The following is a 15989-nucleotide window of genomic DNA, read 5'->3' as shown; positions in this document are numbered from 1 at the left end:
GAATATGTTGATTCTAATTATGTATGAGACTTAGGCCGAAGAAGGTCTCTCACAAGTTACCTATTTTCTTTTGGGAATTGTGTCATTAGTTGGAAAGCGGCACTTTAAGCTACAATTGTAACACCCCATACTCGGCCTAGATGACAAGGCCAAGCCTGGAGAGTTACAACGAATGATAATTAAAATACATTTTGAAATTTATAATAACACACCTTTACAGTCCGATAAAGTTTAATAAAGACAAACCAGCATCTCGATATTATCTTCCAGCTAACTGAAACTACGAAAATAACTAGCATGGTTCATATTACTAAACAATATAAACATATAACCGAGCTCCCCACCCACCGGCCCGATCAAGTTTGTGATTTACCTGAAATTCATTCAACAATAACTGAGTTAATATACCAGAAAGGACCCCAACCATTTCCATATTCAATAGATTATCGGTAAAACCAAGATATCCCAGTGCAGATGTTGACTTAAAATCAAGAAACAGTTCATACAGTTACAGATCAGAGTTATACAGACGGATAATAAATCAAGCTGTAATCAGATGCAGAACAGAATTGATGCAGTTACTTAATACCAATCGTTACACATCATCTTCGACCAACCCAACACACGAAATAGGGTATTCATTACCCATCCAATCCTACACCACTCAGTGTCGGTCTGATATGCTTCAGAGATTGCAGACTAGCTGCCAGATTAGTATACAAATACCAGGGATTTAACTACTGGTTTAAAAAGAGAAGACTTCCTCCTGATTCAATTTCCATCCAATGTATATACATGCTTCACATAATAGTTAATACATAGTTCTATATGAATATTCAAATACAACTCGTACTCACGTACAATAGATCAATTCTAGTAATTTTAGTCAAACACAAGACACACATTGATGATTAGTATTCAAGTTCCAGATCATAGAATATTAGTTTATGTAGTTAAATTCAGTTCAAACGGCCTTACAAAAGGCTTCTATTCAGTTTAAGTGATGCTCGAAATATGGCAAAATTTCATAAACTGGCCTACACGTCCGTGTGGTCTCACACGGCCTGGTTAGCTGGACCGGGCATCCCTACACACCTGTGTGCTTGCCCTTGTGTCTTACACGGCCTAACACACGGTCATGTCCTCCACCCGTATGATCCTTATTTTCTAATCAGTGAGTTACACGGCCTGGACACATGCCCATATGATGTTTATCTATAATCAGTAAGTTACACGGCCTTGACACATGCTCTTGTCCCTGACCTGTGTGAACCCTGCACTATCATGGCCACACATGGTCTAGACACATGCCTATGTCCCTTGCCGTGTGGCTCTTATTTGGTAGACAGTGAGTTACACAACCTGTCACATGACCGTGTGGCTCACACGGCCTACCACATGGTCAAGTGGCATTGACAGCCATGTTTTTTGGCGTATGAAATTCTTAAAAACTCATGTTTTCGATACGCACCTGAATAGTCTCTATGTAGGGAGAATGTAGAAGATTCATGAGACCTAAAATGAACAATCCATAACCAAGTAAGCGATGATTCAAAACAACATGAAGATTATCACACAACCAACCCCGTCGAAAATGTTTTGACATAAGAAAATCTTAAATTCCATAGTAATTACCTCCGCACCACCGCAATCATGAACCTAAGACGTTAGAGGGATCGTTATCTTCGAGAACGTTTCCTAAAGAATAAGAATCAAACTTATAAACAAAGAATTTGAACAGTTTAAACAAGAAGTCAAACTTTCCACAGTGCCAACAATCGACAAGGATGTTAGAAATTGAACAACCGAACTTACAAAATTAACGGAAACAAACTTACCCGGTAATAGCAATAATTATGAAGTACGAATCTAAGCCCACAATAAAGAGAAAAGAAAAGGAAGATAAGAAGAATAAAAATTAAAAAGAAAAAGAAAGAAAAAATGAAAAGAGACAGGAAAGAAAATGTTTAATTCCTGTTTTAAAAACTACCGATTAAAAATTTAGACAAGTAATAAAAATACTTCCATACCTCGTACATCGCAAATCAAACACAGGACTAGTAAGGGAACAGATGCTTAACCATTGAACCAACAGGCTAATTCTTAACACAGTTTTACACAAAATTGAGCTTAAGCCAACAACTTAAGGATAGAGGTTAGGTTAGAATAAAATAGCAAAAACTTTTCTTAAGACTCGACTCGAACTTCTGACCTTAAACACATAAGCAAAGCACATAGCCACAGATACAGAGATTTAATTACTACAAAATCCCACAAGTAAACATTCAAATTTTTGAGGCGTTACAATAGTGGCTTTGCCGACTATTGAAGCAGGATACATGGAAATTATAGAAGCAATAAAAGAAACAATTTGGTTAAGGGGACTGTTCATTGAACTGGTAAGTTAAAATAGGGAAATTGTCGTATATTGTGATAGTCAAAGTGCCATAAATCTCACTAAAGATCAAATTCATCACGAGATAACGAAGCACATAGGGATTTGTTATCATTTTGTTCGAGAGGTGATCATTCAAAGGGATATACAGATTCTTAAAATTGGCACAAAACACAATCCGATCGACATGTTGACAAAGAGCCTTCTAGTTTCAAAGTTCGAGTATTGCTTAGACTTGGTAAGTATCCGACGAAGAATCAATTAAGTCCGTAACAAGGTTCGGCAAGAGAGTTGGTCCAAATACGAGTCAAGGTGGAGATTTGTGGAAAAATGCCTCTTATTTTGACCAAAATTTATTTTGGCTTTTCTTCTCCTAGTTAACCTTTTTTTTTAGTTCCCCACTTAACCTCTAATTAACTTAGAGTTGTTGTAGTCATATATGCTATTAGTTTTAGCCTATAAATAGGCCTTAGTTACTCCAGGTTTTACACAACAAAAATATTTAGATTGAGAGAATTTTGTTCTTTATTTCGAATGGTTTTTTTCTTGTGGGGCTTCGAGTTTTCTTTTAATTATCTCCATCTTTTATACTCTCCTTTATTATAGTGAAATATCCTTTTATCCGTGATTTTTTATCCTCTTTTGGGGAGTTTTTCCACTTAAAATTTACGTATTCGATCTTTTTAATTCTTATTTTCTTCACTTTATTTGTTATTTTACTGTGTTTATCTCCTGCATAGTTAATTTATTACTATGTTCGACATCGCCATGTCTTTTTCTAGTATTTATTCCTTGTGTGAATATGAAAATCGACGGTAAAGTCTGAGTGAGGCCAATATTTTATTTCTATTGGTTATTGTACTATTGAATATACGTGAAGATTATATTGCTTCTGTTACTTTGAATTCCATTAATTATGAGTGACATTGATCTTTCTAGACATTTTTTTTATCATCGAAATGGATATCATTCTATATGGATTGTAATTTTTCGATACTTTGTGTAACTTCAAATGCTGAAATATCGCTATCCTGATTTTCTTATGAATCTATGTGATTATCTGTAAAAGATATGAAAATCCAAAATCTTGTGTGAATTTGAAATGTACTGTGTGGAAGCAAATCATTAATCTACAATATGGTAAGATTTTCGGGGACGAAAATCCCTAAAGGGGTGAGAGTTGTAACAGCCCGATTTTAGGCCTAGTCGGAACAGTGGTTTTGGGACCACAAATTCGACGAGAAAAAATTTATTTTTATTATATTTTTATGGTCTACAATTTCACGGAATGATTTCATAAAAATTTCGTTCAAAAATTTCGACGTTTGGGCACTCAATTTAGCCAAAAAGGACTAAATTGTAAAAAATGCAAAAGTTGAGTTCTACATGTTAGAAGTGTCCAATTGTTATGAAATTTTAAATTGGAGGTCCTTAAATGGTAATTAGACCATTGGTTAACTTGTTGGACAAAAATGGATAAGAGATAAGTGAAATAGGATATTTTTAAGTTGGGGGCATTTTGGTCATTTAGTAATTAAAAGAATTAAAAAGGACAAAATAGCCAAAAAATTGTCCATCTTCTCCATGATGAACGAAAATAGCAAGGGGGAAGCCATGGTTAGGGTTTTCAAGCTTCCAAGCTCCATAGTAAGTGATTCCAAGCCCCGTTTTTAATTTTTACGTTTTAAAGTCCCGGTAGCTTAATTTAGCTTATTCTAGCAATAATTTAACCTAGGGTTTATATTTGGAAAAATAACCATAGGTGAAATGTGTTTATTTTGATATTTTATGGTAGAATATGAAGCTTAAAATTGTGTTAAACAATTTTTGCTAAGCGATTTTCAGTGAAAACAAGTGAAACGACATAATTGGTAAAAATTATTATGGTTTATAAGTGCATGTTAGAGCAAGAATTTGATGTTGCTATAGAAGGGAAAAATGTTCAGAATTTTATAAAACATAAGAAAAAGAAATAAAGTTTAATTTCCGAGCCTAGGGTCTAAATAGTAATTTTGTGAAACTTTAGGGGCAAAATGTAATTTTGCCAAAATATGATTTTTGGACTGGATTGAATAATGTGAATGCTATATAAGCTAAATATGTTATTAAATCGAGAAAGACGAGAAATTGACATTGATTAGTAAAAAAAAGTGACTCTGACTCAAATAGACAGCTTTGAATTTAAATATAAGTGAATAGTAAAATTATGTATAATGCTATTTGAGCATGTTATATACATAAAGGATGTGAGATGGAGAGGAGGAGGAGGACAATAAAGTATATGAATGAATTGTGTATAATTGGTTATATGCCTAATTATAATCGATAAACGTTGAAATAGGAGTGATGTTTATATTGGTGCATTACTGGTAATGGTAAGCTCATGAGAGAAAATAAAGTTTCATAGCATATGTGTGTGGTATATTTGGCATGAAGTGATGTCATGAGTGACTCGTGAATTAACTCATGTTGGTAAGTGGATGCATAATTATAGTATTCAAATATATACATATTTGTAATATTTTGCTATGTGATTCGGAAAAAGGGTAATAAATAGCATAATGAAAATTCGGCCATGATGCTAGTTTATGTTAAAGGAGTGTTTTATGGCATATCTTAAGTAATGGAATGTTATAAATTTTGAGGTTAATTTGCTAGTTAAATAAATGACAAATGAATTGATTGCGTATTTGTAATTTTGACATATGCTTGGTATATGAAACGTAATAATATATGCTTGAATAAACTTTGAGTATTCGAATGTCATGGATTTGATGGTGATAAGAATCGAATATTGATTTCATGAAGCACATGTGATGTATTATTGTTGTGTGATAGCTTGGTTCGAGAAATTGATTAGGTAAATGGTAAGTGGAAGCATTTATGGATTTAGAAGAAAATTTGGAATGAACATGAAATTTAGCTCAATTAAATGATTTCATCAATTAAACATTGTGTATACTAGAATGTGTTAGTGAATTACATATTTGTAAATTAACATTCGAAGTTCGGTAAGTGATATATGAAATTAACATGAAAAGATTTATGATTGTTATTAATATTGATTCTGACATAAAGTGGATTCTTCAATATTGGATTGATTTAACGAATATATTAAGCATATGAATGGGTATGTATTGGGCTTCGTATACCCTAATTAGCGACTCGAAGATAATAATTTGAAAGTTTTTAATTTGGATGAGATTTTATAACTCGGTTTAATATGTCTATAACTGTATTTATTCTGGTAATGCCTCGTACCCTATTCCAACGTTGAATACGGGTAAAATGTGTTACAATGTGACATCACCAGATTCGGCCCTAATATTTAGGTCGGGTTTGGAGTGTTACACAAAATGAATCACTTGATAAAAATCTAATTTACCTATAAGTATTTATTGTCATTTTTTAGTCAATATATTACTTTAGATAATATATATAGATTTGACTATAAAAGATATTTTAGGAGGATGGAATGAAAAGAAAATGACAGTCACTATCTAAAGAGAAACAAATGGATTATATAGCAAGGAAGTAAGAAAAAATTAAGTCGAAAACAGAATGGCATCTGGCTTGTGCACTTGCAAAAATATATTTTGAAAATGTCTTTTAGTATAAAATTGAAAGTTTTTTCATTTAAATGGTTAAAAGAAAAATATACTAAGTGATTAGTACTATAATTTAACCTAATTTTATAAAAATTATATATTTAATTGAAATTTTAAATATATATTTTATTATTAATTTAAAATAATAAATTTGATTATAAATTTATTGAGACGAATAAAATAATATATTTGCTCAAACCTTCCTCAAATATAAATATAAATTTCAGTTCCCAAGTATTGGTGGAAATAAAACATAGAGAATCTTCATTTTCATCATCGTGTTAAAATTTTAAAAGTTGTATTCCCAATCAAATTACTTAATTTATATTATTATTTAAGTTTTAATTGAATTAATGTCACTCTTAATTGGGTTATCAATTTGATTAGAGAAATTACGAATATACTATTTTGTAATTAAAATATGTATTATTTGACAATATTTTAGTTTTCTTAATTTTAAAAACCCAATAAAAATATGCATTCAATGATATTTGAACACGAATCAATTACATTAGTAAAACTTTAATTTATCACTCAACTTAAACTTTATTTTATTATTTTATATATTTTAATTTTATGATATACATAGAGGTGTAAACGAACAGAACGTTATGAACTATTCGTGAACTGTTTGTATAATGTTCGTTTATTAGGCTAAATAAATAAGTATGAACAAAATTTTTATGTTTATTTAATAAACAACGAACACGAACAGAGGTGTGTTCGGTTCACTTATGATTTCGAACAAGCTCATTTCTTGGCTCGTTTATAAGCTTGTTTATTGACTCGTTTATTTATTAATGACATTTTCTTACAAAAATTCCATTAGTATATATTAATAAAATTATCTTAAAACTCGTTCATTGTTCCATTAGTATATATTAATAAAATTATCTTGGTTTGTCTTTTTTTTTCATTTATAGTATAATTATTAATATTTATATTTGACTTTTTATATCTAAGCAATATATGTGCGTATGTATTTATTGTTTGTTTGTTTATTATTGATTAACATTGTTCGTGAACATGTTCAATTATATGTTCATGAACATTTTCGTTTAATGTTCATAAACATGCTCGATTAAGTTAAATGAACATGAACACTGGAACGATGGAAATGTTCAAGTGTACACAATCACAACAAGTAATAAAGTGACAAGTAAATGTCGAGTTATCGTACCCACAGGGATTGTGCAAATAAATATTTATGAAATGCAATTAAAAACACTTTGGTGAAGAAAAATCGTTTGTTGAAAAAGAGTTTAATAAAACTATATTTTAACCAAGTAAATTAACTAAGAAAATTAAAAGATAAAATTTTCAATACATGATTTTTGAAAAAATAAGTTTAATCAATATGACATAATTGTGTTAGATCAATTACGCTTCTTAACTTAATATTACTAAAACAATGTTCATGTTGTTACGAATAAATTCCTAGCAACTTGGTAATTTGTTAAGCTGTAGCACATACAGACTTACAAAATTAACTAATCTCTTGAACATATTACTATTCCAATTCAAACAATTAATCAATTTAAATAAGCAAGTAAAAGATTAAGTGAGGTAACAATATATTCCAACATTGAAATAATTTAATCACAATAATCTTGTAAGTTATTACCATCGCTAATTTAACCCTCAACTACATTAGAAGATTAAACATGCACTGATTAAGTTTTGTATCAATTAATTACAATTTCAATACGATTAATAATTAATTCATTAGTTATCTTATAATTGTAATCCAATAATAACATAATCATGGTTTTACTTAATCAAACAATTTACCAAGACCTATAACAACACAAACATAATTTTAATAACTTAAGTGGTCGAAATGCAATCAACCTAACACGAATTATTCAAGTCATGTTAATTAAATTAAGAATAACAACATAACAAATATTCATAGACATGTTCATAACAAAAATAATAAAAGTTAAAGCATAGGAAACTAGAATCAAATTCAGTGTTTCTCCGAAGTCTGACTAGTTTGCTCCGCTCCTCCTTCTCTGCTCGTTCTTGCTGAACCGATGCTTCTACAAGCACTTGAATGCTGCTACCCAAGGAGGTTGAAGGGCTCTTTTCCAAAAGAAAAACCGGCAAAGGAATGGAAAACAAAGGAAGGTTTGAAAGAGAGAAAGTGAGTGAAAATGAGAGAAATGTGTGGAATGAAGGTGTGTTGAGTTAATAGGTGAAGAGGGTATTTATAGGTGGGAGTGGCTACTAAAAATAGAAAATAATTAGCAGCCACACACTACCCTTGGCTGGCACACATGGAGCAAATTTTGAGTGTTTCAAACTTTGTTAAATTTAGCTTGGGCAAAATCTTCAAAGGCACAAAAAGTGGAGGGGTTTGAATAGGATTTTAAGGAAACATGAAGGTTGTTTTGAAATTAATTTTAATCAGCTAAATAAGCTGATTGAGTCAGCTTATTGGGTTGGTTTTGGGCTGCAAATTTTCTTATTGGATCAGTCTTCAATGCTTAGCACATTGGGCCACTTTCTCCTTCAGGCTTTATATTAATTTTTAACCCAATTTAACTTGGATAAAAATTAAATATAAAGTATATAAAATGATCATCATTTGAACCGACCTTGGCTGGGAAAACATTTAATCTTGCCTTTGGTTCACTTGATGCAAAAATTTCCCAACGGTTCAAGCCTTTCAAGGTGTCTCCCGAGCCAATTTTCATCTTTTGTGCAAAACTATTGAAAATAAACTAAATTTGTGAAATTTTATTATAAAAATAATTAAAATTCAATATGTTAATAATTTAAGTGAAAATTAATTAATTTTTAATTAAATTTTGAATTTTAACCAAATTTACTATGAAACTGTAATGACCCGATAGTCACGAGTATCAGAAAGTGCATTTTTGGGACTTCGTTTTCATAAATCGGACTTGTAAATATTTATTAAAAATTTACGAAACTAGTTTTGTAGTTAATTAGGTTTCAGTTAAGTGAATTTGTATGAATTAAGAGTAATTAGGTATAAGGACTAAATTGTATAAAGGGTGGAAGTTAAATTATAGATTAAAGAAAATTAAAGGTACTAGGGAAGCATATATGTCATTTTCTTAAAATGAGGCGGCATAACATAGATATTTATAAATTTATTATATATATTATAATATAAAACCTTAATATTTAAGTATGTATAATATATTATATAATAAAACAAATAAATAAAAGAAATAGAAATAGAAAAAGGAACAAAGCAAAACGAAATAGGAAAGAAAGAAAGAAAAAGAAAAAGAAAAAGAAGAAAGAAAGCAAGGCCTTAGGGCTTCAATTGTTCAAAGTTCAATTGGTTAGTCAATTTAGTCCATTTTTCTTGTAATTTTTATGTTTTTGGAATTCTGGTATTAAATACTATCCGACCCATGTCGAAATTTTAGAAATTATTGATTTTAAGTGTTTTAATGTTGAATAATTTTAGTATTAGGGACTAAATTGATAAATTTTAAGCTAGAAATGAAAAAGGATTGAACTGTAGAAAAAATTATAATTTTTGAATAATAGGGACTAAATTATGAAATTTTCAAAATTTTGATATTTAAGTGAAAATAGGGAGTTAAATTTAGTTTAAAGTAAAATATGTGTGAAAATAGAAGATTAATTATAAAGAAACAAATTTAGTCTCGGTTTAAAGACTAAATTGAAAATTAGGCAAATATTGAGTCAAAAATTGAAAGATTCACTATGAAATTGAATTGTGTTATATTGATGAATTTTAATTGTTTTAATTTTGTAGCTAACGTCGTATCGGAATCCTCGACCAAAAAGGGGAAAGATAAAGTCAACATCGAATAGCTCGAAATTTCTGATTTGTATTTCTATAATCCGGAACTAGTTATTAATTGTTGTATTTTTTATTTAATGCATATGGTAAGTGTTGAGGTGAGTATTTGGCACTTTGACATTGAATTGAATTAAAAGTTGATTGAATGGATTGAATTGATATACATATTATGAATATATTGATTATTTGAATTGAAATGAATATACATGTGCAAATATGATAATTAAATATTGGTTGTATTTGAAAAGTGAAATTAAACCCTATTAACTGTATGGGGCTGAGCCAGACATAGATGGCATGTCATAGGATTGGAAGAATTTAGGGATTTCTTCGACTTCGGCACCAAATATATTTTTTTTAATGTTCAAATATATTGGTGATTAGCCAAAAATCACTTTGGCACCAAATGTAATATTCCAATATCAGGATCGTTTGGTCGAACCGGGTATAGGGGTGTTACAGAAACTACATGAATGAGAGCTCAAAAGGTGCTAAAAAAGTCTATATATTTTTGTGTTTCCAAACACACATAAGTTTAAAAAAATGAACATGAATAAAAAATTGAAATTCTTAGCAAACACAAACTAAACATGGACAAGCTTAAAAATAAACAAACAAACATGAGCAGAGGCTTGCTCGTTCAAGCTCGGTTCATTTACAGCCCTAGATGCTCACTTTATTACTTCATCATTTGTATATCTATCTATATTATTATTTAAGCTCTTGACTGAGTTGGTGTCATAAGTCAATCGAGTACCAACTCGGTTAGAGAAATTATAAAAAAATATCCTTTTGTATTTTAATGAAGTTATATTATTGGGAGGTGCTTTAGTCTATTTATTTAAAAAATAAAAAACTATTATTATGAAATTTGAACCCACACCAATTAGATTGCAAAAACTTTAAATTTACCAGTTAACCAAAACTTCATGTGTTTTAAACAAAATTATTTTAATATGCACAATTTATTATCTTCATCAGTTGTATGTATTTATACATATATACTTACTATTATTTAAGTCTCCAATTGAGTTGGTGTCACAAGTCAACTGGACACCAACTTAGTTAGAGATATTAAAAAAAATCCTTTTGTACTTTAAACAAGTGATATTATTTGTAACACCCCTAATCTGTCTTCATCGCCAAATTTGGGCTACAGAGCGTTACTATACAAATTAGGACATTTATCATTAAACAGAAACAAAAATATAAAATAAATGATAACATTCAAAAGTTTATAAGAATCAAGGTACAAATACACTTAGAGGCCTTAAATCGAGCTTACGGGGCCCTAAAATAGTTTGGGAAAATTCGGGACTAATTTGAATCAAAATAGAAAAATATGCAAAAATTTGAAAATTTTGAAAACAGGGGTCACACGGCCATGTGGCCAGACCGTGTAACCAACTGTGTCCTACACCTAAAAATTAATAAGACACGTGGTCGTGTGTGTCACATAGTCGTGTGGCCAGGCCATGTGCACCTTAAAAACGTTCCAAAACAAGGCAAAACTTTCAACCAACACTTAGGTTCCAAGCCAAATCAAAATCAACCATTTCCATACTGCAAAAACACATTTAAACAAGCCTAAAACATGCCAAAACAATCAACCTAAATCCCTAACCAATGTGTCCTCATTGACACCACAATTCAATTATTAACCTCAATTCACAAGAAATATCAACTAATTTGCATTCAAATTCATAAGTTTATATATAAAACTCATGTCAAACTGATCGTTTCTTCTTAATCATTCACATTCATTCATACCATGATTCAAACACTTAAATAAGGTTTATATCACATGACCAAAACAACTTTATATGAACATATTCACACCAAGATTAAATGCACATACACAAATAAGCTTATACCAAGTTTAAAACATAACATTTGTAATAAGTATCTAAACATATACAAAAACATCTATTACATGCCATATAACCTAAAATAAACATATCAAAATCTACCAAAATGTATCTGGATAGTGTGATCTTCAAGTTGATCAGATCGTCTAACTCAACAAAATGCTATTTATAAAGAACAGAAACAAACACGAGTAATCTTCACTAGAGCTTAGTAAGTTCAATGGTTAAAACGATAAAACTTACCGAATTAAATATAAAAATTTTAATGAAAAGATTAAAAGTCAGAGTCTTCTGTCAACCACAATCCACAACAGTTGAGTTTATACATAAACAAGTACGAGATCATTCACTATCAAGCCATAATGATATCAAGAGATTCACAAATAATCGTTCTACAATTCAATAACAAAACATTTAATACAAGAAACATTGCCCGATGAACGATATACGGATATGAGTACCCAATTATCCATCTAAAACATGCCAAACGCTCCAACGAGCCAATCCAACCAATAACATGCCTCAGCACCAAGTGCCTAGCTCGTAGGCTAACATCCCTCCCATAACACGCCTCGACACCAAGTGTCAAGCTCGAAGGCTTTACATCTGCCCCTGGTAACATGCTAGAAACACTGTAAATATAACACGATAGTCTGCAACAAATGCTGCACTTCGATATATTCAGTGAACAGGAAATAAACAGGAACCATCATCTCATCTCAAGCCAATCCCGAACAGCACACACTATAACCTATTGGCATGCCAATCGTACTCTATCCTACATTCATCAGCTCAGGAGATATTACCACTAAACCAAGTCCAACAGTTTATTCTTCTCATTCATACTAATTTAAAATCAAAATATTTAATTTAACAATCAACAACTAAATTCTCATTTAATTCATATGGTAAAATATATCAAAATAAACCGAATGAACTTATCAAGGTTAAACAACAGTAATGACAAAGATTCAGGGACTATTCAGCTACTTTCCCTTTTCCTCGATTATCTACTTGTTTTTGATCTATGATATTATTTATTTCAATTATTAGTCTCAATTTCATATACTATTCAATTTAATACATATAACTTCCTATTTACAATTTTGTACATTAAACCCCAAACATTTACATTTTATTCAATTTGGTTTAAGACCCAAACAAGCTTATTTCACATAATTAAACTTTAAACCCGTTGAACCCAATTTTAACCATTCTAAAACAACCCTATAATTATGAATTTATCAAGAAAAACCATGTCTATTTTAATTTATTTTCAATTTAATCACTAATCATGAAAATTACTAAAATCACTTTACATATTAGATCAAAATTATCATCAAGCTTCATGCTCAAGAACAAACATCAAGAATACTTCAAGAACATCAATGGTAATTTTTCCACACTTTAATAACTTCACAAATTAGTCCCTAAACTAGCTAGATCTCAATACAACGATCACAAAAACATAAAAATTCACAAGATACGAGCATAAATTGCATACCATGCAAGTGAATCCACTTGACCGAAGCTTTCTATTCTCCAAGAATGGAGTTTTGGTTTTCCAAGATGAAAACAAGAAAAAAAGATGATGGAATCATTTTTTTTGTTTATTTATTTTTTAATTATCATTTTACCCTTTTAAAATTACTAAAATTTTAATGCATTACCAACCCCAAATCGTCCACTATATACACTTGTGGTAAATTTGTCATTCAAATCCATCATGTTACTTACCAATTCCTATTTAACACCTTTGATTAATAGAATTTCGCTTTTGTAACTTTTACGATTTAGTCTTTTTAGTTAATTAACTAATCAAAAGTTAAAATTTCTAAATCAAATTTTAATAAGACACTAATAACTTCATAAATATTAAATAATTAATATTTATAGACTGACATGTTGAAATTTTTGGTCCCAAAACCACTTATCCGACACCACTGAAAAATGGGTTGTTACATTATTGGAGGGCATTTTAGCCTTTTTATTTAAAAAAAAATGCTTATAGCATTAGAAAATGAACCCACACCAATTAGATTAGCACTCAACCAAAGATACAGTTTAATATATTTTATACATTTTTATTTTAATATGCAAAATTTATTATCTCCATCAGTTGTATATATTAATGATGTATTTGATTGATTTGGTGTGACAAGTTAACTTGACATTGACTCAAGATTTATTACAATACAATGATAAACAATTTAATCTTATTTTTAAATTTTAATATCATACATATTTCATATGTTATTATTATCAATTAGTTTCAAGCTATACATTTTATTATTTATTGTATCTTATTTTTAAATACACATTTATATTCTATATTTGTGGTTTCCACACTCATATGTGTAATAAGATTTTTAGTATTAATAATGTTATTAATTGAGCTGGTGCCACAAGTTAACTTGACACGACTCACAATTGATGACAACACAATGATAAACAATTGTAGTGCATTTAGTATTGTTAATATGATCTTTGAATTTTGTTTTACTCACAATTTAATATATTTTTATATTTTAATATTGTACATATTTCATGTGTTATTATGATTAATTAGTTTCAAACCATACATTTTATTATTTATTAGATGTTATTTTTAAACATGTATTTGTGTTATAAATCATAGCTTCCACACGCATATGCGTGTGATAGAATTTTCTAGTGTTAATAATATATTTGATTGAATTAGTGTCATAAGTTAACTCGACATCGGCTCAAGATTAATGACAATACAATGATAAAAATTTAAATTTTTTGTAATTTTAATATCGTATACATTTCATGTATTATTATTAATTACTTTCAAGCCATACGTTTCATTATTTATTATATATTATTTTAAACACATATTTATATTTTATATTTATGATTTCTACATACATACACGTATAATAACATTCCTAGTAATATATTAAAAGTATGATATTAGATACGCATAACATATAAAATTTCTCACACCAAATATAAAGAAGATTTGAGGGCTAAATTAGGCATATATGTCTTTCTTTTTTTTATTTAGCCTTTTAAGTCATTTTTTTAATTTAGGGAAATAGACCATTTTTGGAGAGTCGGACACGTTTTCCACCAACAGTCAATTCCAACGGCTTTTTGAACATTGACTAGCGATGGTAAAAAGATTTAAAGGGCCCCAACGGTCATTTCTTTTCTATAAATAACATGAAATTTTAATTTTTTTCACTCAAACCCAACTCTCTCAATTCTTTCTAATCTCTCAACTCTTTTAATTTTGTCAAGTTCTGTTCTAAATTTTATGATATGCTCATTTAAAAATATTATTTTTTAATTATTTCGTATTTTATTCGTTTCAATTAAATTTTCATGAATGACAACCTCTCTGACATTTCCGCCACTCAAGCAATAATGGTAGAATGTAATTTTAGATTTTTGTTATTTTCAATCAAGTTAAATTTAAAGTTTTTTATTTTTAAAATATTTTGAATTGAATTTTTTGTTGAGATAAATAGGCGGATGATCGTATTTTGGAGGGTTCATACACAATTTGTCAATGGGCCAAATCATTTAAATTTGTGGTTACTTGCAAGACACGGGATTTTTACATGTATCTCGTACGCTCAAGGGCTGAAAACTCTATCCTACACTCATCAGTGCGTTGGTGGAAAGATGGAGGCCTGAGACATACACTTTTCATCTTCTATGCAGCGAGTGTACAATCACACTCGAGAACATAGCTTTACAACTCGTTTTATAGGTGGATGGGCCAGTCGTCACGAGATCAATGGTCGTTCCCGGTAAAGAGAACTTTTGCGAGGCATTTTTAGGAAGGTCTTGAAGAAGTTTCAAGGTGGTTGGATAGAGATGAAGTGGCTGGAAATCAATTTAAAAGAGCTTCCTCTAAACGCGATTGACATCGTCAAAGAACAATATGCTCGAGCATTCATCTTGAGGTTAATTGAAGGTATTTTAATACCCAATAAATCTCAAAATTTGGTACACATAAGGTGGCTACTACACCTAGCCGACTTCAAATAATGCGGACGACTGAGTTAGGGATCAGTTGTGTTGGCCACATTGTATCGGGAGTTGTATCGGGCGACGAAATCGGATAAGATGTCAATTGGTGGTTGTCTGCTCTTGTTGTAGTCGTAGGCCTGGGGGAGAGTACCATTTCTAAGTCCCCGAGTGAACGACCCATACATGTTCCTATTGGTGACAAGGTAAAAATAATTTTTTATCAAATATGTAGTTTATATAATAAATGTTGTTTATTTATTATATGTTTGAATTAACACGTCGCTTGTACAGGTAGAACCATG

Source organism: Gossypium raimondii, chromosome 4 (assembly GCF_025698545.1).
Source record: "Gossypium raimondii isolate GPD5lz chromosome 4, ASM2569854v1, whole genome shotgun sequence".
Classification (NCBI taxonomy): domain Eukaryota; kingdom Viridiplantae; phylum Streptophyta; class Magnoliopsida; order Malvales; family Malvaceae; genus Gossypium; species Gossypium raimondii.
This window is presented reverse-complemented; position numbering follows the sequence as displayed.